We start from the raw sequence: 18,521 nt of genomic DNA, 5'->3' as shown, positions 1-18,521 counted from the left end.
TTTACTAGTACATGATTAAAGGTATGCTTGATATTTAATTCAACACAAATATTCAAATATTCTATTTAGAATTTCCTCAATTAATAGCATATTAGCATTTAGAATTATTTAGAATGTTTGTATGTCTTCTTCATTCATAATAATTAATATTAAAGAGAAATGAGGCTATTTTTTTTCACTTAATAGAATTATGGCAAATAAGATATTTCTCTTCCATTAACTCTGTGCTTGATGCCTAGAAATCACTAATAAATGTTTGTTAAATAATTTTTATCTTAAAAATTCAAACAAAACTATATTTATATGTCACTGTGGGTTGAGTAAATTACTTAGAATTGGTAATATAAACTTTACTTTAACTGCTTTACTCTAGGTAATTTTAGAATTTAAGTTAGTATTTTAAATACACAAATAAATATGTAATATTTAGTTTTTGCTTCATTATTTCCTTTGTAAAAAAAATGTTAAGATTATATATAGGAAAGATTATCTGAATAGGTTTCAGTTAAAATATGGCACATTTGAAATTTGAAAACCTCTGAGAATTTTCTAATGTGGGTCACTGTACTAGGAGGTTTGCCGTTGTAAATGGTGTTTACAGTCTGAGTAAACCACAAAAAAATGGAACAGACCAAAAAGTTGCCCATGATACATAGCAGAGCTTTAGCAGATTCTGAATGTGTGTGACATGTGTGAAGTCTGTTCTATTGAGAATGACCCACCATGCATAAATTTTTGTAATGATATGCTGTAATTCTTTTTGTTAAAAATAATGATTTTCCATCACCAAAATAAGGTATCCTGATTGTGATTAATTTGAACAATTAAAAAAATAATAATAAAAGAAAAATCCATCTATGGCTTCACTATCCAGGAATAAACATTCATAACATTGTTATCTTTCTTTAAAAAAAAAAGATTTATTCATTTACTTGAGACAGAGAGAGAGAGAGAGCATGAGCAGAGGAAGGGGGAGGGGAAGAGGAAGAAGCAGACTCCCCACTGAGCAGGGAACCTGATCTAGGCCCCAGATCATGACCTGAGCCTAAGGTAGCCACTTAACTGACTGAGCCACCCAGCTGCCCTCTTTTCAGTATTTCTATGCATAATTTTTAACCTAGCTGTGCTTCTATATTACACGCATAAGTTTATAGTAATTTAGAGGGAAAGCTATAAAATTTGGAAAACATGGGAAGAATAAAGAAAACATCCAGAATTCCATGAACAGATACAGACTCTTTACATTTTAATGTGTTTTCAATTTTTTTTTCCTATGCATATTGACATCATCTTTCATATTCTTTTTTTTTTTTTTTAAGAGTTTAATTATTTATTCATGAGAGACACAGAGAAAGAGGCAGAGACAGAGAAGCAGACTCCCTGTAGGGAGTCTGATGCGGGACTGGATCTGAACCCCAGGATCACAACCTGTGTCAAAGGCAGACGCTCAATCAATGAGTCACCCAGACGCCCCCATCTTTCATATTCTGACTGTGAAGGGTGGTTATCATGGAAGTTATTTTTTGATGGAATAAGATATCCTTTGGGACTTTCTTAGGATATTTCTGTGATTAGTTTGACTTGTTAGTTTTTCTCAGTGAATGAAAGCAAGTAATTAAATTATTCAATGTAAGATTTAAAAATATGAAAAATAATTTCTCAAGTTCTTTGATAATTTTCTACATAATTATGATTTTGTAAAGAAAAATTCCCTTAATGTCCCAACCATTTTAATGAAAGCAATAGTATATAGGGTTTAAGATAAAATCCAGGTCTGTCAAGATGAGTGAGCTTGAACAAGTTATTTACCTCTCCATGCTTTGCTGTTCACATGGATAAAGTGGGATAGATGAATTAATATGTGTGAACTGCTTAGCAGAGTGCCTGTCACTTGGTAAATGCTATATATAGGTTAGCCATGACTAGTAAGTTCTAGAAGAGAACAATATCTCCTTTATTGTTTAAAGCGGCTATATGTGGCCATAGACATTATATGAAGTATGCATACAGAAAGAGCTGTACCAAGTTTTGACACCAGGCTACAGTTAATTAATCTAAACTTGATGTTGCAATTCAAACATAACAAGGAAAAGCTTTGGTGTCATGATTAAAATTGTGAGTCTAATTTTAAGCAAGATATTTATAAGCCATAATAATCTTGGGGGATTGTTCTAACTCAATGTATTGACTGTAAATAAACAGATAAAAATGTTTATGTGAAAGGTATTAGTAAAGATGAGATAAGTCACATGTAGTACTGGGCACAAAATGAGCACCCAATAAATGTTACATGCTATTCTTAATTACTAAGGTAATAATAGTTCTTAATAACTCCAAAATTTTCTGTGTCTTTGAATTCTGAAATTTCTCTCACCTCTAAGTCATCTAGAGTAGGTGTTAAATCTATGGTCTCAAACAAAGGTTTATGATGTTTTTTGAGTTTTAATGTATTTGAGAATTCACTTCTGTTTTTTACTAATGAAAGATGACTTGAAGGCATAAACATTTCCTCTATTCCATCTCATTGTCTCAAAGGATTATAGTTTTGCCTCCACTCTTCCCTTTTTGATGGGAAGTCTGAGGTTTGTTTCCATAAGGAACTGTTTTTCTGCCTAGAACTTGTAGGGTTTTGTTTTTTTTTTTTCCACATGTGTTTTTTGCCCTGGCAAGGCATCATCTCTTTTGACTAATTTCACCTGAAAAAGTTATGATCCTTTTTTAGATCTCCCTAAATTTTTCCAGTTGAGATATTTTTTAAATATGTCTTTTCATATTTCTTCTGTTCCAAGTGCTCATGTTCCTCACTCTTCTCAACCCTCTTAAGAAGCATGACCTTTTCCAGCTTTTTCTTTTGTCTGCCCTTTTTAGTTGCTTTTAGTGAGAGCTTTTCAAGTTATTCCTCTGATTTATGTATTTAGTTTTCCCTAATGCCATTGTAAATTTAAATTTAATGTTATTAGCTTCCTTTTTGATTCTTCCTTACCTTACTCTTCTCCCTTTAAGTCCCATATTTTAATTTTAGCTTATTATTTCTATATAATTTTCTATTCAAACTCTATAGATTCTTTCTTCTAAATAATATAGTTATTAATTTGAAACTTTTCTTTTTTCTTTGTTTTGTTTTTGCTTAATGTGCTTTTCTGTTTAATTTTTTATTGAAGCATAATTTTTAAAAAAAGATTTTATTTATTTATTCATGAGAGAGACAGAGAGAGAGAGAGAGAGAGAGGGGCAGAGACACAGGCAGAGGGAGAAGCAGTCTCCATGTAGGAAGCCTGATGTGGGAATTGATCCTGGGACTCTAGGATCACACCCTGCCTGAGCTGAAGGCAGATACTCAACCGCTGAGCCACCCAGGCATCCCTATTGAAGTATAATTAACATAAAGTGTTATATTAATTTCAGGTGTACAGTTTAGTGATTCAACAATTCTATACATTACCCAGTGCTCACATGATATTATAGTTTTAATCCTCTTTATCTGTTTCACCAAACTGCCCCATCCATCTCTTCTCTGGCAACCACCAAATTGTTCTTTGTATTTAAGAGTCCTGGGGTTTTTTTGGTCTTTTTTGCTTTGTTTGTTCATTTGTTTTGTTTCTTAAATTATACTTATGACTGAAATAATAAGATATTTGTCTCTCTCTGATTTGTTTCACTTATTACACCATCTAGATCCATCCATGTTGTTACAAATAGCAAGATCTCATTCTTTTTTTTATGGCTCAGCAATATTCCCATAGATAGATAAATTGATCACATCTAATTTGAAGCTTTTTTTTCTAAATAATGTCACATTGATTTTGATTCTAAAGGAATGGGTTTTCTTTACATTTTTTACTGCAGGAATTTTTTTACAGGTCTTATTTTATTCTTTCTCCCTCTGTAGATTATTCAGTAAGTAGAATTCTATCCAGGTTTGGTATTGCCAACAGACAGAAACCATAGATTGATTTTAGCCTCACTCTCTATTTACTCAAAAGATGGTCACATTGAACCAGAAGATAAGCTGGTATGCATGGTTTAACTCCTCAGTGTGAAGAAGTTTGTGTATTCAGTGCCCCCACCAAGTGAAGATCTGCTAACTCAGCAGGACAACATCTTTCCTCATGGTCTGATTGTCTGTCACCATGAATATATGGTGCACATGAAAAAATGTAATCTTAATCTCTCTTGCCTTCTTCCCGCTACTTTCACCTAAAGCACTTGCCTTCTTTTCTCTTTTCCCCTTATTCATACAACCAATCCAATTTACCCCATATCTCTTTCTTTTTGGAGATAAGCTTAAAACGAAGTAGGAAGAGGAAGATGAGAATTAGAATTGAATTTTTTAAACCTCCTCTTCTTGCTTTCATTTCAAACCCAGAAATAATAGGAATACGCTATAGGATGACCCTTTTAGATTCTACAGATGAGTAAGACTTGTTATAAACAAGCCTCTGTGCCACAGAATGAGGTATTGCATGATATATTTGAGTAGGAAATATATTAAAAATATATACTAGGATTTCTTTCATTTATTTTAGAATCAAAGGATACACAACTTGCTTTGCATTACTTAACATGTGTAAAGAAATTTGTTTTTGTAAATCCATAATGATCCTTTGTAGATCTTTATGTAAACCTTCACTGCAGACTCATTTCTGTATTTTTGTTTATTTAAGAAGCATGTGTTGCCTTTTATTTCTACTGAGGTGTTAGTTCATGGTGACTCTGTCAAGACCAATCATTAATGATCCATGTGAATAAGTTTTCTTGATAGAAATTGTATCTTCTTTTCAATAGTAGTTGACTGAAGCCATATCATGTGTAGATGCTAATCAAGCAGGGATACTTTGAAACAGCTGTATATCAGACATGGTTCCTGTGTATATGCTGAGTAATGTATATATTGAGAATATTTGGAACAGGATACTTTCAAATGTAAAGAGCTCTAGCAAAAAAAAAAAAAAGAGCTCTAGCTTAGTCAAAAGTTTAATCATAGTGCACAACCGGTAACCTCATGTGTATTTTTCTTTTGTCTGTGACAACTATATGAAATTTGAAAATTAAAAGGATAAGAAAGAAGCTACCAGGATTGGATTACACCAGTGAAGTTCAACACTTTATTGGAGATATTTCATCTTCACAGCTGTTCTTCACACTTCACACTTCTTTTGTGCTAGACTGTGTGCCATACCCGGGCTATATAAAAGTTTTCGAAATAAGCAACCTCTTGGGGGAAAGCATACATATAATAAACAATCCCACCAAATGCATTAGTATTGTGCCAAATGCTATAAAGCAAAATGTAGGATATTGAAGTAGAGTACACTAGAGAGAACTGATCTAATGGAGAGAACTCCAAGATATTATGGGACTTGTAGACAAACTAAAATTTAGATTGTGCTTGTTTTATAATTCTAAAGTCATCCTAATGTTTATAACTTAGCCTTATGAAGTACTGAAGTAGACATGGGTATTTTCTGTAGCACTATTGTAGAGAAGTCAAGATCTCAATATTCTGCTGTCTTTTTGCAACAGGCTCTCTCAAGTCAGTGACAGGATGTTAGGACTAGGAGTCAATCATAGGCTTCACAGAAATCAAGGTGTCAATATTAAGATGCTTCTCTCCTTCTACTCACATTTTAATTATCTCAAACAGGTTAAACTAAAGGATTGTAGTAGTATACATTGACTAAATTTTCTCCTAACATAGCTGCTAGAGATAGCTAGAGGATCTTACAGATTAGTTTGAGACTTACCTTTTGCACCCTTGTTTTAAAATTTAGTTAGCCAGCATATCTGCTGAACTGATGTGATGAAACTCAAGAATTTGGGGCCCACTTGAGTCTGGCCTGTGGAAAGAGTCTTTGGGGGCAAATGGACTTGACTCATTTGACTTGAACTCTCTTACCTCCAGAAACAAGCCTCACTATATAGAAATAGAATTTGTGAAATGTGCTGAATAATGGTAACTGTGTCTAAAACTATCACCTGTCAATGAAGACCCTGAAATTAAATTAGTAAAAGTGACTGAATCTGTAGAGCTAAAATTTAAGCAATTTCTCTGTGTACAGCCTGCCAACCTCAGCACACTAGCTGGGCATCTTGCCTATTGGTCTTTGACCTAGGATGGCAGCATAAAGACTACATCATAATTCAAATTGAAAAGTCTGATTGACCTATTATTTTATGTAGGGTGACTCCTGCCTTAGAATTAACCATGGTTCTCCCTTCTAAATGAGTTTTGACTGGGGAATCATCTTTAATTCATATTTTTCACACTACATTTAAGTTTTTGGGCAAAAGGATTCATAATGTATACATGACTAAATTTTTTAAAGACTAAACATTGCCACAGGCCTGTGGCACTCAAATTTCTAAGTGAAAAACAGAAGCTAGAGCCTCCACTTCACAGATCTCTGACCGCTCTGAATTTTATAACTTGTCAGACTCTTTGCTGTGAATGGGGCCTGGATCCAACCTGACTAGTCAGTATCATCTGTAGGCCCATCATCACTATCACTGACAGCATGCATATGTCTGGAAAGAATGGGAACTATTGCATTATCCAGGAGGGGCTGTGGTAATTGCTGACCTCTAGTTACTAATTTGAATTGTTACTTGATTCCATAATGGAGATGTGGGCTGGAAAGATCAATATGGTTGATAGGATACAACCCAGTCAGCAGGCAGGAAAATCCATGACCATTCTTCCTTCTCTACTGGATCATCCTGACACTTTTATGGCAGCCAATGGTGAATATACTATTGATTGCATTTCAAACTTTCAGGAGGATCTGCAGTTGTTTTCAATTTTTATATTCTCTTTGGTAAGAAGGTTGGACTAGCCATAATTATTATACCTCCATCTCTTCTTGAATGTTTTAATTTCAGAGACCAAGGCCAGATATAAAGGTAGAGTTGAGAAAAGATCTTAAAATGTATTCTTTGGCAGAGGTCCTTAGGTGTCCTGGGTAATCTGTTTATATGATATCAGGAAAAAAAAACTCCTGAGATAGAACTCACAGGGGGGCTTACATCTAGAGGAAGTAAGAGTGACCAACTTCACTGCTCTCTTCTATGTCTAATAATCCAGCCAAATACCGACCCAACACAGCACACAATAGATCCCATGAAATCTAGGCAATTCACAAGAGCTGATAAATGTAGTATTAGCAGTTTCCCTGACTCTGACAACTCAGGGCAACTAAAAGAAGTTACTTCCCATTCCCTACTACCACACATCTCTCTTCATTTAGGAAGATGAAGAAAGGAGTGGATGTAATCACAGTATTCTTGGAAAGGTCATTATGGTTTAATCATGATAATATGGCCAATCTATCTTCCACAGTTTCATGGTTTTTGTATATATGTTTATTTTCCCCCAACTTATATAGATTATTTTTATTTAGGATTGCTAGCAAATAGATTTGGTAGAGAGCAAGAGGAAAGCACTATGTGCAGGCTATTATAGGGTAAAGAATGGTGGAGCTTAGAGACTTGAGTCTACATTAACCAACCCTGTGACCCAGGACAAAACCATTACCACATGATACCTTAGCGTCTCCATCTGTCAAATGTTTTGGCTGGGGAATAACTATAGTCATTGATACCTTCAAAATTACAATTCTAGTTTGCAGCTTTGTTTCTTCAAATAGTTCATTTTATTTATTTTATGGAGATATTAATGTTGGGCCTTTTTTTTTTTTCAAGATTTTATTTATTTATTTATGAGAGGCAGAGACATAGGCAGAGGGAGAAGCAGACTCCCTGTGGGGAGCCTGATGCAGAACTCAATCCCAGGACCCCGGGATCATGCCCCGAACTGAAGGCAGACACTCAACCACTGAGCCACTCAGATGTCCCTTAATGATGGTATTTAAGGGCTTACTTAATAGTGTTTCTTAAAAATGGTTTTTACAAAAACGTAAATTTAAAAAGCATAGTAATAATAGGTCCTGTGACGTGCCACTCAGACCTCCTTTGGGAGAGTGAAGGACATATTGATCTAGCTGCTATGTGTGCCCAACATCCAGATCTCAGTGGTCAGCCTTCTTCAGAATTGCCTCATTGAGAAGAACCACTTTGCCCAAAGCCATGGTTCTTTGACATGGAAATATGAAGGTTCAGCCTCCAGACCTGAATTCTTAAAAATGTAAAGGGTCATCCTTGAATCAGACCTCCCCATATGGCTGGCTAAGGCCTCCCTTGTGACTGCACCACAGCCCAACATGTTCTCCTGTCAAATTCTGGCTTCCTTCCCTCTCCCTTTCCAAGTGCTGATCTCAGGAGCACTCCCTAATAATCCTCCCCTCTACTAATCTCCATCTTAGAATCTGCTTCCTTGATTACCTAAACTGTAACAGATGGTGTATAATACCTCTCTTGATTATCAAGTCTTGTTTATTTATCTAAGCTTCTAGGGTTCTTTCTGATTCCCAATAATGAAAGTCCACTGTGCTGGTGGAGTAGTTTCCTGGGGACACGTGTTATGATCTCTTTCTCTTGTGCAATATAATCCAAGTAAAATAGTTTGTCTACACTTTGCAGATTCATTAAATGCATTGACTACTCAAGAAAATTGAACTTGTTATTTATGGCTTCCTTAGATAAATGTATTTTTAAAAATTCAATGTTTGTAAATAATTTGAGTTTACTAGAAGGAGTTTGACAGATTATTTAACAGGACATTGAATTTTGTGAAAAGATGGCATTATTTCAACTGCTTAATGTTTTAGCCCACTTATGAAGTCTCCTTATTTATGGAAACAGCATAATTTTAAGCATATTATATTTTATCTTTAAAAAGCACACCATTAAGTAGAAAATTTGCAATTGCACTCTTTTTAGTTGGAATAGAAAAACTGAAATCAAGTTATGAAAAGAAAGATAGTGAGGGACAGTTTGAATGACTTTAACTTACACTATTCAACATTAAATGAAAAATACGTAAACAAGCACTGCAAAAGGATAGACTCCACACCAAAGGTATATTTTCTCATTGACCGTCTCTGAGGAACACCTACAAGTAGATTTAACTCAATGGAATCTCAATGAGAAAAGGAAAAAAAATGGACCATTGAGACATTTATTATGAAAAACATCACAAGGTAGACATTGAAATATTTCTATAAAGAATTTACACTTAATATTTTAATATTTATATAGTTAAAGAATACAAACCAAGGATCAGTTATCTAAACTAGAGGTAGTTTTTTTTTTTTTTTTTGTGTGTGTGTGTGTGGTTTTTTTTTAACAAGGACACTAATACTGAGGCAGCTTCCTCTTCTTACCCCTCTCCCCACCTCCAATTTCTGGAAACCTTACATGATTTTTTGGTACCAACTCTATTTATTTCAGTGGTCCAGAGAGCAGGACAGTTTTTCTAATTAGTCATTAATAAGTTACAAAATAGCATAAGAATCAAGCAAGCAGAAATAAGAACAACTTCCTGGGCCACAGACATTATTTTGTTGCATTGAGATTTTGCATAGAAAGTATGTTATCCTACATCACATTCCTATGCTTCAGGAGCATATGAAAAATTGTTTCAAATCCAGTGAGGAGAGAAATTATCTGAACATAAATAGTAAAGGACAATGGAAACTAATGTGTTGCCTATCTGTATCTAGCACCATTCTAGACACTTACCTCCATCTCCATAGAACCCATGAGGCTTGAATTACTAATCATGCTTTACAGAGAAGTTAGTAACTTGGCTAACATCACACAGTTAAGAAAGAGAGGAGTCACTGGGTGTTATGCTATATGTTGGCAAATTAAACTCCAATAAAAAAATTAAAAAAGAAAAAAGAAAGAGAGGAGTCAAGATTTGAAGTAGGGTCAGTGAACCTCCAAAACCCATACAGAATCTTTCTGTTATATCAGCAGGAATGGTTATGTGCACTATCCTAGGCCCTTCAGACCACTTATTCTCTCGTACCACTTCCTCCCCTTCTTCTTCTTTTCCTCCTGCTCCTATTTTTTTTGTTAATATCTGGTTTGCTTGTCTATTTAATGAGGGATTGGAATGTTAGCTATGAATTACAAGGATGTTTGAGGTAAGAAAGATGTAAAATTTAATTGCAATCTAATGTTGGAATAATAGCATGATGAAAAATTCAGCTTCAACTCACCTGAGCTCACCTCTACTCTTCAAATAGCAAATAATCAAGCCACAGAGGACTTTTTAAATTACAGTGAGCAAAGGATGAATTCATCGCATTGGCTTAGTATGTTTGTACAAAACAAACCTACCACTAATAGAGTCATTTACCACATTTCTGGGATGAATGTGTTATGAAAAAAAGTACAGTTTTAAAAAGACTTAAAATTATTTTTAACAATTCAAAAATAAATCAGATGCACCAAGGTGAGTGGTTATTAACCAAGTGACTTTGTCCCCTATGCAAAATTTGGCAATGTCTGGAAACATTTTTAATTGTCACAACTGAAGGAAGTGCTTTTGGCATCCAATGAGAAGATTCCAGGGGTGTTACTAAATATCCTACAATACAAGGAAAGCCCTTTCCTGAAAAGAATTTTCTAGCCCCAAATGTCACTGGTTGAGGTGATGTGCAATTCTTTTTAATGAGACCAATTTTTCTCTCATCAGATCTCATAGAGTCAAAAGTCATACGACATTTTCCCAACTCAAACATTTATGTCTGTATTTAAAATTTTGCTATTTTATTTATCTGAAACATTTTTGCATCTATATTTTTAAAAATACTTTATCTAAATATTATTTATTTTGACTATTGAGTGTTTTGACACCCCATTGAGTTTTTTTTGAAATATTTTATTCATTTATTCATGAGAGACACACACACAGAGAGGCAGAGACACAGGCAAAGGGAGAAGCAGACTCCATGAAGGGGGCCTGATGTGGGACTTGATCCCGGGACTCCAAGATCATGCCCTAGGCTGAAGGCAGGTGCTCAACCACTGAGCCACCCAGGGATCCCCACCCCCATTGAGTTCTGTGCCAGGGCATATATCTCACCCACTCTACCCTAATCTTGGTTCTGTCCAAGATACAAAAAATAAAACATAATATAGCATAGTGGTGAGGAATGAGTCTCTAAGTTCTAAATGTCTGGCTGAAATGATAGGTTTAGCACTTTCTAACTCTATGACCGTCTCACTTTATGTACTTCCTCACCTGTAAAATGGATAAAGTAGTACCTATATGTACCTTGGTTGTTTCAAGGGGTAAATTTATCAGTTAGCAAAGAACTGGGCATAGAGTCAGTGCACCACAAACACAGTGCTATTAAAACATAGACCTGAACTGGGTGTACTTTCTGGTGTCATGAGGATGGATGAAGGAGAATGACTCTGTATTGGCTGGTCAAAATTTCTAAGGAATGACACCATGCAACTCATCTCTTTTACTGTGCTATTTCTAAGCTAATGGCCACATTCAAGTTCTCTCTTTTTGGTGGTCTTACCCCTATTTTGCTACAGAGACAATAGCTATTAATTGCCTAGAAGAAGAGTCACTTTCTCCCTTCTATGATAGTAATAGGATTTTGAATAAAAGTAAATATTAAAACCAAAAGCCAAGTTAATAACTTGAAATACAAGTGGAAAATAAGAAAAAAATTATGGAAATTTAGGTTCTGCTATGAGTGGGAGAGTCTACATTGGGTGAATGGAGGTCTCAGTTCTTGGATCCCCACAAAAGATTTACCTGAGGATCCAGGCTCAAATAAAGACAGACAGAAGGAAGATAACCAGCACAAAGTAGTTGATTAAGCACAGTACACTCTCAAGATGGGAGAGTGAGCAGGCCCAGAGGTGGTAACTGCCCTGAGGCTGCAGGTGTCTTTTCTTTTTATGTAAGCAGGGTCTTGGGTCATGGACAGAATGGTCTCTAATGGAGGCTGCTTCCAATCAGTGGTAGGGACTCCTCCCACTGGTCAGGCGGGAGAGCTTTTGATTCTATGGGATTTGTATCAGAACCATCATGGCATCCTCCCCCCATGGAGGGGGGCCAAACCCACAACCCAAATGCATTATAATGAGTCTAGAGGTTACCCTGCAGCAGAGATGGAAGAGGAGAGTTCAGGTTCTGCACCTGTGAGTTTTGGTCTATTAGCCCCAGAGTCTTAGAAGCCACAGGCCAGGATGTTGAGGGATCTTGAAAGCCCTTAGGACAGAGTCAGGATGTTGTGCCCCCAGGCTTCTAATGCATTACCTATTTATCATTACCCTTGCCTCTAGCTCATGTCTAACTACCTGCTCTATCAGTTCTAATTTTCTGTTTCTAAAATAAGTAAGTCTAGCTGCAGTCATTTGATAAGTAATGTTGACCACAGTGGAAACATACTAAAGGATGTGAAATTCAAGGAAGACTGTTTATGGATTTCGACTATTTAGGAGGGAGATTCTAGCCTGCATCAAAATGATGGCTGGAGCTCCAGCAGTTACTCTGAAGCATGAGAATATCGGGAATAGCAGACATACATTAGAATGCTGAAATGGTAAAAATGGGCATCAGGATTCTTGATAACAACATGGAACTTCTGCAACAGACCTATCCTTCTCACCTCTGGATCTCTTTTAAATGAGAAAGAAAAATAACAATCTCTTATTTCCCTTGAGCCTCCATATTTATGGCTGTTGTAGCCAAACATAATCTTAATTGATACAATTACGTTTCCATGTGTCATCTTGTAGCCTCTGAGAGCTAACCAGCTTTCTTCTACTACACCCACTATAACCAGGATTAGTATGTATATCTAACATGCTTAATTTAGAAAGAGCTTTATAAAAATTCCTTAATTTCCCTTATGTTTTTCCTTAGGTTTCATTTATTTTTCATGTTACTGAGTTGGCTTTCACCATTAATATTCTGTACTCAAGTTTTACTAATTGTATATGCAGATAAGCTGACCTTACTTTTGTTGACTCCTTCCTAGGAAAGACTGCTTGCCCATGAAACATACTTGTTTTTCATATGTGACTTCTCTGACCATTAACTGGAAGACTAGATGTCCTTGCTTTTCCAAGCTGCTTGGTAACTATTACTCTGACTTCAATTGATTAAGACTTTTAGGCCAGAAGAAAACACATATTGTGCTTCAAAGTTCAAGTTGTATAGCTTGTTTCCAGCTAGAGTTGCCAAAGTAAATCACTGAAAAATTCTAATAGGAGAGAGTAAAGATATAATACAAATAAAAATAATAAAGAAATTAAATGACAAATGAGTAAAATCACTACCATTCAGGTGATAGAAAAGCCTTCTGCTGGCAGGTTTCAGGCTCACCAAATGTGAATCTGTACTTCAAATTTAGGGATGAGGACAACAGAGAATTAATTAATTAATGATAAATTAAATATGTAGTTGTTTCTTTTTCTTCAGGTTTCTTTCTGATGCTCAGAAAAAGCCTAACAGTAGAATATTATTTGATAAGGTTGTCAAATTCCACCTAACCTTTCTTTTTAAAAAAATATACTATGTCTCCTTAAACATGGTTTTTGTAGCAGATACTATAGTGCCCCTATGGCTATGGGCCTTAACAATTCAGAGAAGTTTCTCTGGTCCCCAGATCCTGCCCTGCCCTCAAATAGGACAAACCAGAAATTCCAAGGAACTAACAACATCCCTCTGGGGATAGCCCTCAACTAGTGACAGATGGCAGTTGGTGTATAAAACCCTAGTTGCCTCTCCCGTTGAGCAGGATAACTCTGAGATCCATCTTTTTCACCTGCTCCCAGAATTCCCCAGTGTGATTAAGTTGGCTTAGTAGTACACAATTTTAATGAAAGATGATAATTTGTTGCTGTATAAGTCCAGCATTATCTAATTTCAGGCACTATACCTACAATTACTAGCTTGATTAGAAAGGAGCTCAAGTGAGTCCAACTGATTGCTTTAATTATATATCTCCACAAGGATCTATCGCATACATTGCCTGCCCTCCAGGTGCTTGACAGAGAGAAAATCCTGAAATGCTCAAGAGGAACAATATTTGTAGAAATTCCTGAAAATCAAGCATTTATTCAACATTGAGCAAATGTTTGCATGCTTACTGTGTGGTAAGATACTTTGCTAGAACCTAGCTATACAGTGTTGTTTGTATAGTCATGAAGCTTATAGCCTAGAATGAGATGAAAGACTTAGATATAAAATATGTAAAGTTGTAAAAAAAAAAAAAGGTGCCATGAAAAGCATACTTATTGCCTGTGCATCCCCTTTGCAATAAAATCTATCTCTGAGTTAAGCAAGATCTCTCAGAGAGAACTCTCTGTGGACTGTAATATATAGTCCCTTGGGTGAAATGGTTTTTACTAAATTGTGCTTTGTTGAATGTCATCTACTCACATAAAAGTATGATATATGGAAACTCTACAATTATATATCTAACTGTGTTTATTTGAAGGATGATATGAGGGGTGTTTGTTAAACAAATCTCATAGTATCTATAAGGACACAGATGGTAATTTCTCTTTTTTCTTATTATAAGGAATATTTGTGCTTGTCCTAATCAACTAGTTTGCTCTTAACTTTTCCAGCTCCTGTTACCTGCTAGAAAACGTGGGACACAGATCAGTATTCTGGTCCATCTCCCATGAGTGCCTATAGGGTTTTACTGTCTGTATTATTTGTGGCTATCACTCTGGGGTTCATTGTATTTGTCTGCTCTTATTTTTCCCTTATTATATTTCTCTCACTTTTGATAAAAATGTATCTTTCTAGATGACCTGAATCTTTTTAACCTGCCTCAAATCATTCTAGAATAAGACTGGGCAAAAATAAATCCTCAAAAATATAAAATAACTAGAATCTCACAAAGCAAAATTTACCCAATTTCATCTACTTAAACTGACATTATTTAGATAATTTATTTCACTGTAGTTCTTTCTTTCAAGCAGTGATTAGAAAACCCATATCATAGGTAATATACACATTTTTGTTAAACTTCAATAATTGTGAATGTATTTCAAATAAAAAAGAAGTACTTTTATGTGGTATGGATAGGAAGGAATAAAATGAAAGCAATAAAGATGTGTATTTTTACATTGGAAAGATTCATTTCATTTGTCCTTCACATGCCAACCTTCTATTGATAGAATTTTCAGGGGCAACTTTTTTTAGTATGTAAAAAAAAGTTTTTTGTTGGAAATGTTCAGAATTGCAAGATATCTGCTGTTACTTTGAGGAAAATAAAAATAATCTAGCAGTTGAGAGACTATACAGAGTACAGCCCAGAAGTACAGAGTGTTACATGGTACTAAAATACAGGCCTGCCTCCATCTTTTACAGTTTCACTAAGCAAAATCCTGAGATTTGAAATTTGGAAATTTGAGTTTATAAAATTACACAAAATTCTCTTAGGTATAAAGATCATCACTCCCAGCTTCATATCTTTGTTTGTAGACTATATATGACTGCAACAATTTTTTGAGTTCTTTAGCTTTTGAAATATCAATCTGAGATCATCTAACTATACTGGTTCAAATTAGATTAAACCTATGTTTGACAGGTAGTTGGCTTTTTTTTAAAGCTTGGTTCTTATCTAATTAAATACTTGGAAGGGCACAAATGGCAGATTGACTCATTTTTTTCTCCAGAAATAGCAGAATTTTTTCTTTAAATACAAAAAGGCAAGCATATTAAGGCTACAGGCAATATCAAAGTCTTTACTTTTCCCAAATATTTTATTTGATGCTTCACATGTACATAATTTCCATATAAATGTCACAGAATTATTTATATTAATCTTTGCATTATTCCTGTCCTTTTTCTATTAGAGACTTAAAAAAAAAAAAAAAACAAGACCCCCTATTGAGACCTGAGTTATATTAACTCCTTTAAAATGCTACTTCTGGTTTTCAGTTCTACAGCTGAGTTCCCTCACTTCTCTCAATTTATAAGAAAAAATAGTCTTAAAAATAACTACAGTAACAGAAATGTTCTGCTCTTACATATAATCCCTCCTATATCATAACAATTCAGATCATGAGTGATAGTTCATTAAGTGAATAAAGAAGACAGCCAGAGTTTGGGGGTGGCAGGGAACTGGTGGAAGACATAACTCATTGACAATGAAAGTGCTTCATTCAAGGTGGAGAATGGAAGCTCCTGAGAATTCAGTTTCTTGGTCGGCCTTTGTGGTTAGGCTAGTCTGTTCTTTTATTTGGTGTCCTGAAATGATGAGAGATTTTATTCTCCAAGCCTGTCATTCCAGTACTTTTCACAGACAAGTAATTGAATTTCCAAAAGCCTAGTACTGGAAGAGCCAAGCTCAACATCCTCTCTTGGCTTCCATTCTATGGCTTTTTTTCCTGCTGAATAAGGCCCACGGAGAATGACTAGATTGTAGTTTATTATGTTGTCCTGATTATGAATCAGTGCAATTTACGAATGTTTTGCATTTGAAACCTGGAGTTGTTTTAGGCTCATTTGCTGACATATGTGAATTTGCTAGAAAGGGGCAGGATCAAATGACATCCACCATCTGTGGAGGGTATTATGTCTGGAGCTAAGAACTGGAAACATGAAAGGGGTTTGCAAAGTGAATTGAACCCACTTGAGTCCAAAAGCAAAAGCAAACATTTATTCCTGCAAAATATATCCAAAATCATTCAGTTTAGAATTATGTCTACTCTTGCATTTAAAAGATTATTATAATGCATATATTAACATCAACTTTTAAATCATGGAGAATATTTAGAATAAAATTAGGATCTGAAGGTAAATTTCTGTGTAAGAGAAATTATTAGAAACTGTAACATAAAACCCAACCTATCTTTTGTTCCCAAATAACCTCTCTTGATTATCATATATAAACCTATAAAACTGTATAAAGTTCAAGTCTTATAATTTTCTTCAAAACCTATTTTCAAAGATGGTCTCCTCTTATACTCCTTGTGACTATAAGTTAAGGTTAATAACTTTCCTGAGTGGATGCCTGGGTGACTCAGGGGTTGAGCCCCTGCCTTTGGCTCAGGGTGTGATCTTGGGATCCAGGATTGAGTCCCACATCGGTCTCCTTGCACAGAGCCTGGTTCTCCCTCCACCTATGTCTCTGCCTCTCTCTCTCTCTCTCTCTGTGTGTCTCTCATGAATAAATAAATAAAATCTTAAAAAAAATAACTTTCCTTAGGTTAAATACTGCTTTTAAACTTAAAATTAAACGATTGGTCCCTTTCTAGGGTATTTTTTTGGAAGAGGTAGTAGAGATTGGGAGGCAGAGGATAGGTTTATTTGAAATCGCTTCTTATAGTGGACATAATACATTACCTATATATCAGGCCATTCTTGAGTTTTGGCAACTTATTTTAAGGGTATTTTTGTTAGCAAAGCAAGGTGGGTACCACATTTGATGGTGGTGGGTCTCACAGCAGTCTATAAACTCCAGTAGAATAAGAAAGGAGTACACATGGAATGCAGGACATTCATAATAATGAAGAACATCTCAAATCATAAGGTTCAATTCTTATCTTCTATTCTTGGTGTTAAAATGATTTCTCTTTCATTGATTGATTTATTTAGCTAGTATTAAATAAATGTCTATCATATACCAAGAACTGCTACCAAATTTGGATGTAAAACAGTAAACAAGAAAAGAGACAAAAACCTTATTGTAATGACACCTACATTTTTATAAGGAAAACAGTAAATAAGCAACTAAATATCTATGTCGGGTGGTAGTAAATACCACAAAGAATAATCAACTAGGATAAGGGGAAAGAAAATGATTTAGATTTCATACTCAGTTTTCAGCAAAGGACTCTGTGAGGAGATAACATTTGACCAGAACTTGAAGTAGGGAACAATTAATACAAATAAGCTGGGAAGAGCAGAACAACTAGGTGCAAAACCCTGATGGCAGGAATACTAAGTGTATTTGGAGGATAATAAAAATGCCACCGTGTTTGTTATGTAATATGCAAGGGAGAGAATAGTAGGAAAGAATGTCACATACGTAGCACTGAGCCTTATGTGCCAAACTAAGGACTTTGGTATTTTTTTATCAGAGTAGAAAGCACATAAAATTTACCATTTAACCATAAGATGGTATAGATGTGTAGTTTAAACGTATGCATCAATAGTATTAAGTATATTTACATTGTTGTAAAAATATCTTTTGAACTTTTCCTCTTGCAAATCTGATACTCTGGACCCATCAAACAGTGTGTCTTTTCACTGTCCCCCACCCCTGGAAGCCACCATTTTACTATTTGTTTCTATGAATTTGACTTCTTTAGATACCTCACATAAGTGCAATCAGATAGTATTTGTCTTTCTGAGACTTATTTCATGTAGCATGACATCCTCAAGCTTCATATTATAATGTAAGATGGGATTTCTTTCCTTTTTAAAAAAGAATGATATTCCATTTTATGTATATACCACATTTTATCTATTCATTTGTCTATAGATGTAAAATCTTATAGTTATTCTTGAATCCTTTTTTTGTATCACACCCTACACTCATCTGTATTTTTCAGGCATTTCAAAATATTTTATTGTGCAAATATTACTCTCTTTGGTCATTTCCCTTTTCCATTCAAAACTTTAT

The 18,521-nt window shown here is 35.0% G+C and overlaps 1 long non-coding RNA gene across 1 annotated transcript in view; it reads left to right on the top strand.

Annotated features, from left to right (window-relative positions):
• Window positions 1-18,521, top strand: part of LOC144287509 (uncharacterized) — a 28,907-nt gene that overhangs the window by 7,983 nt on the left and 2,403 nt on the right. The window contains exons 2-3 of the long non-coding RNA XR_013355294.1: window positions 12,912-13,009; window positions 13,889-14,031. This is a non-coding gene — a long non-coding RNA (uncharacterized LOC144287509). The remainder of the gene's footprint in view (window positions 1-12,911; window positions 13,010-13,888; window positions 14,032-18,521) is intronic.

Source organism: Canis aureus, chromosome 17 (assembly GCF_053574225.1).
Source record: "Canis aureus isolate CA01 chromosome 17, VMU_Caureus_v.1.0, whole genome shotgun sequence".
In the NCBI taxonomy this organism is placed as follows: domain Eukaryota; kingdom Metazoa; phylum Chordata; class Mammalia; order Carnivora; family Canidae; genus Canis; species Canis aureus.
Note: the sequence above shows the minus strand (reverse complement) of the source record. Positions and strands in the feature narration are given on the sequence as shown.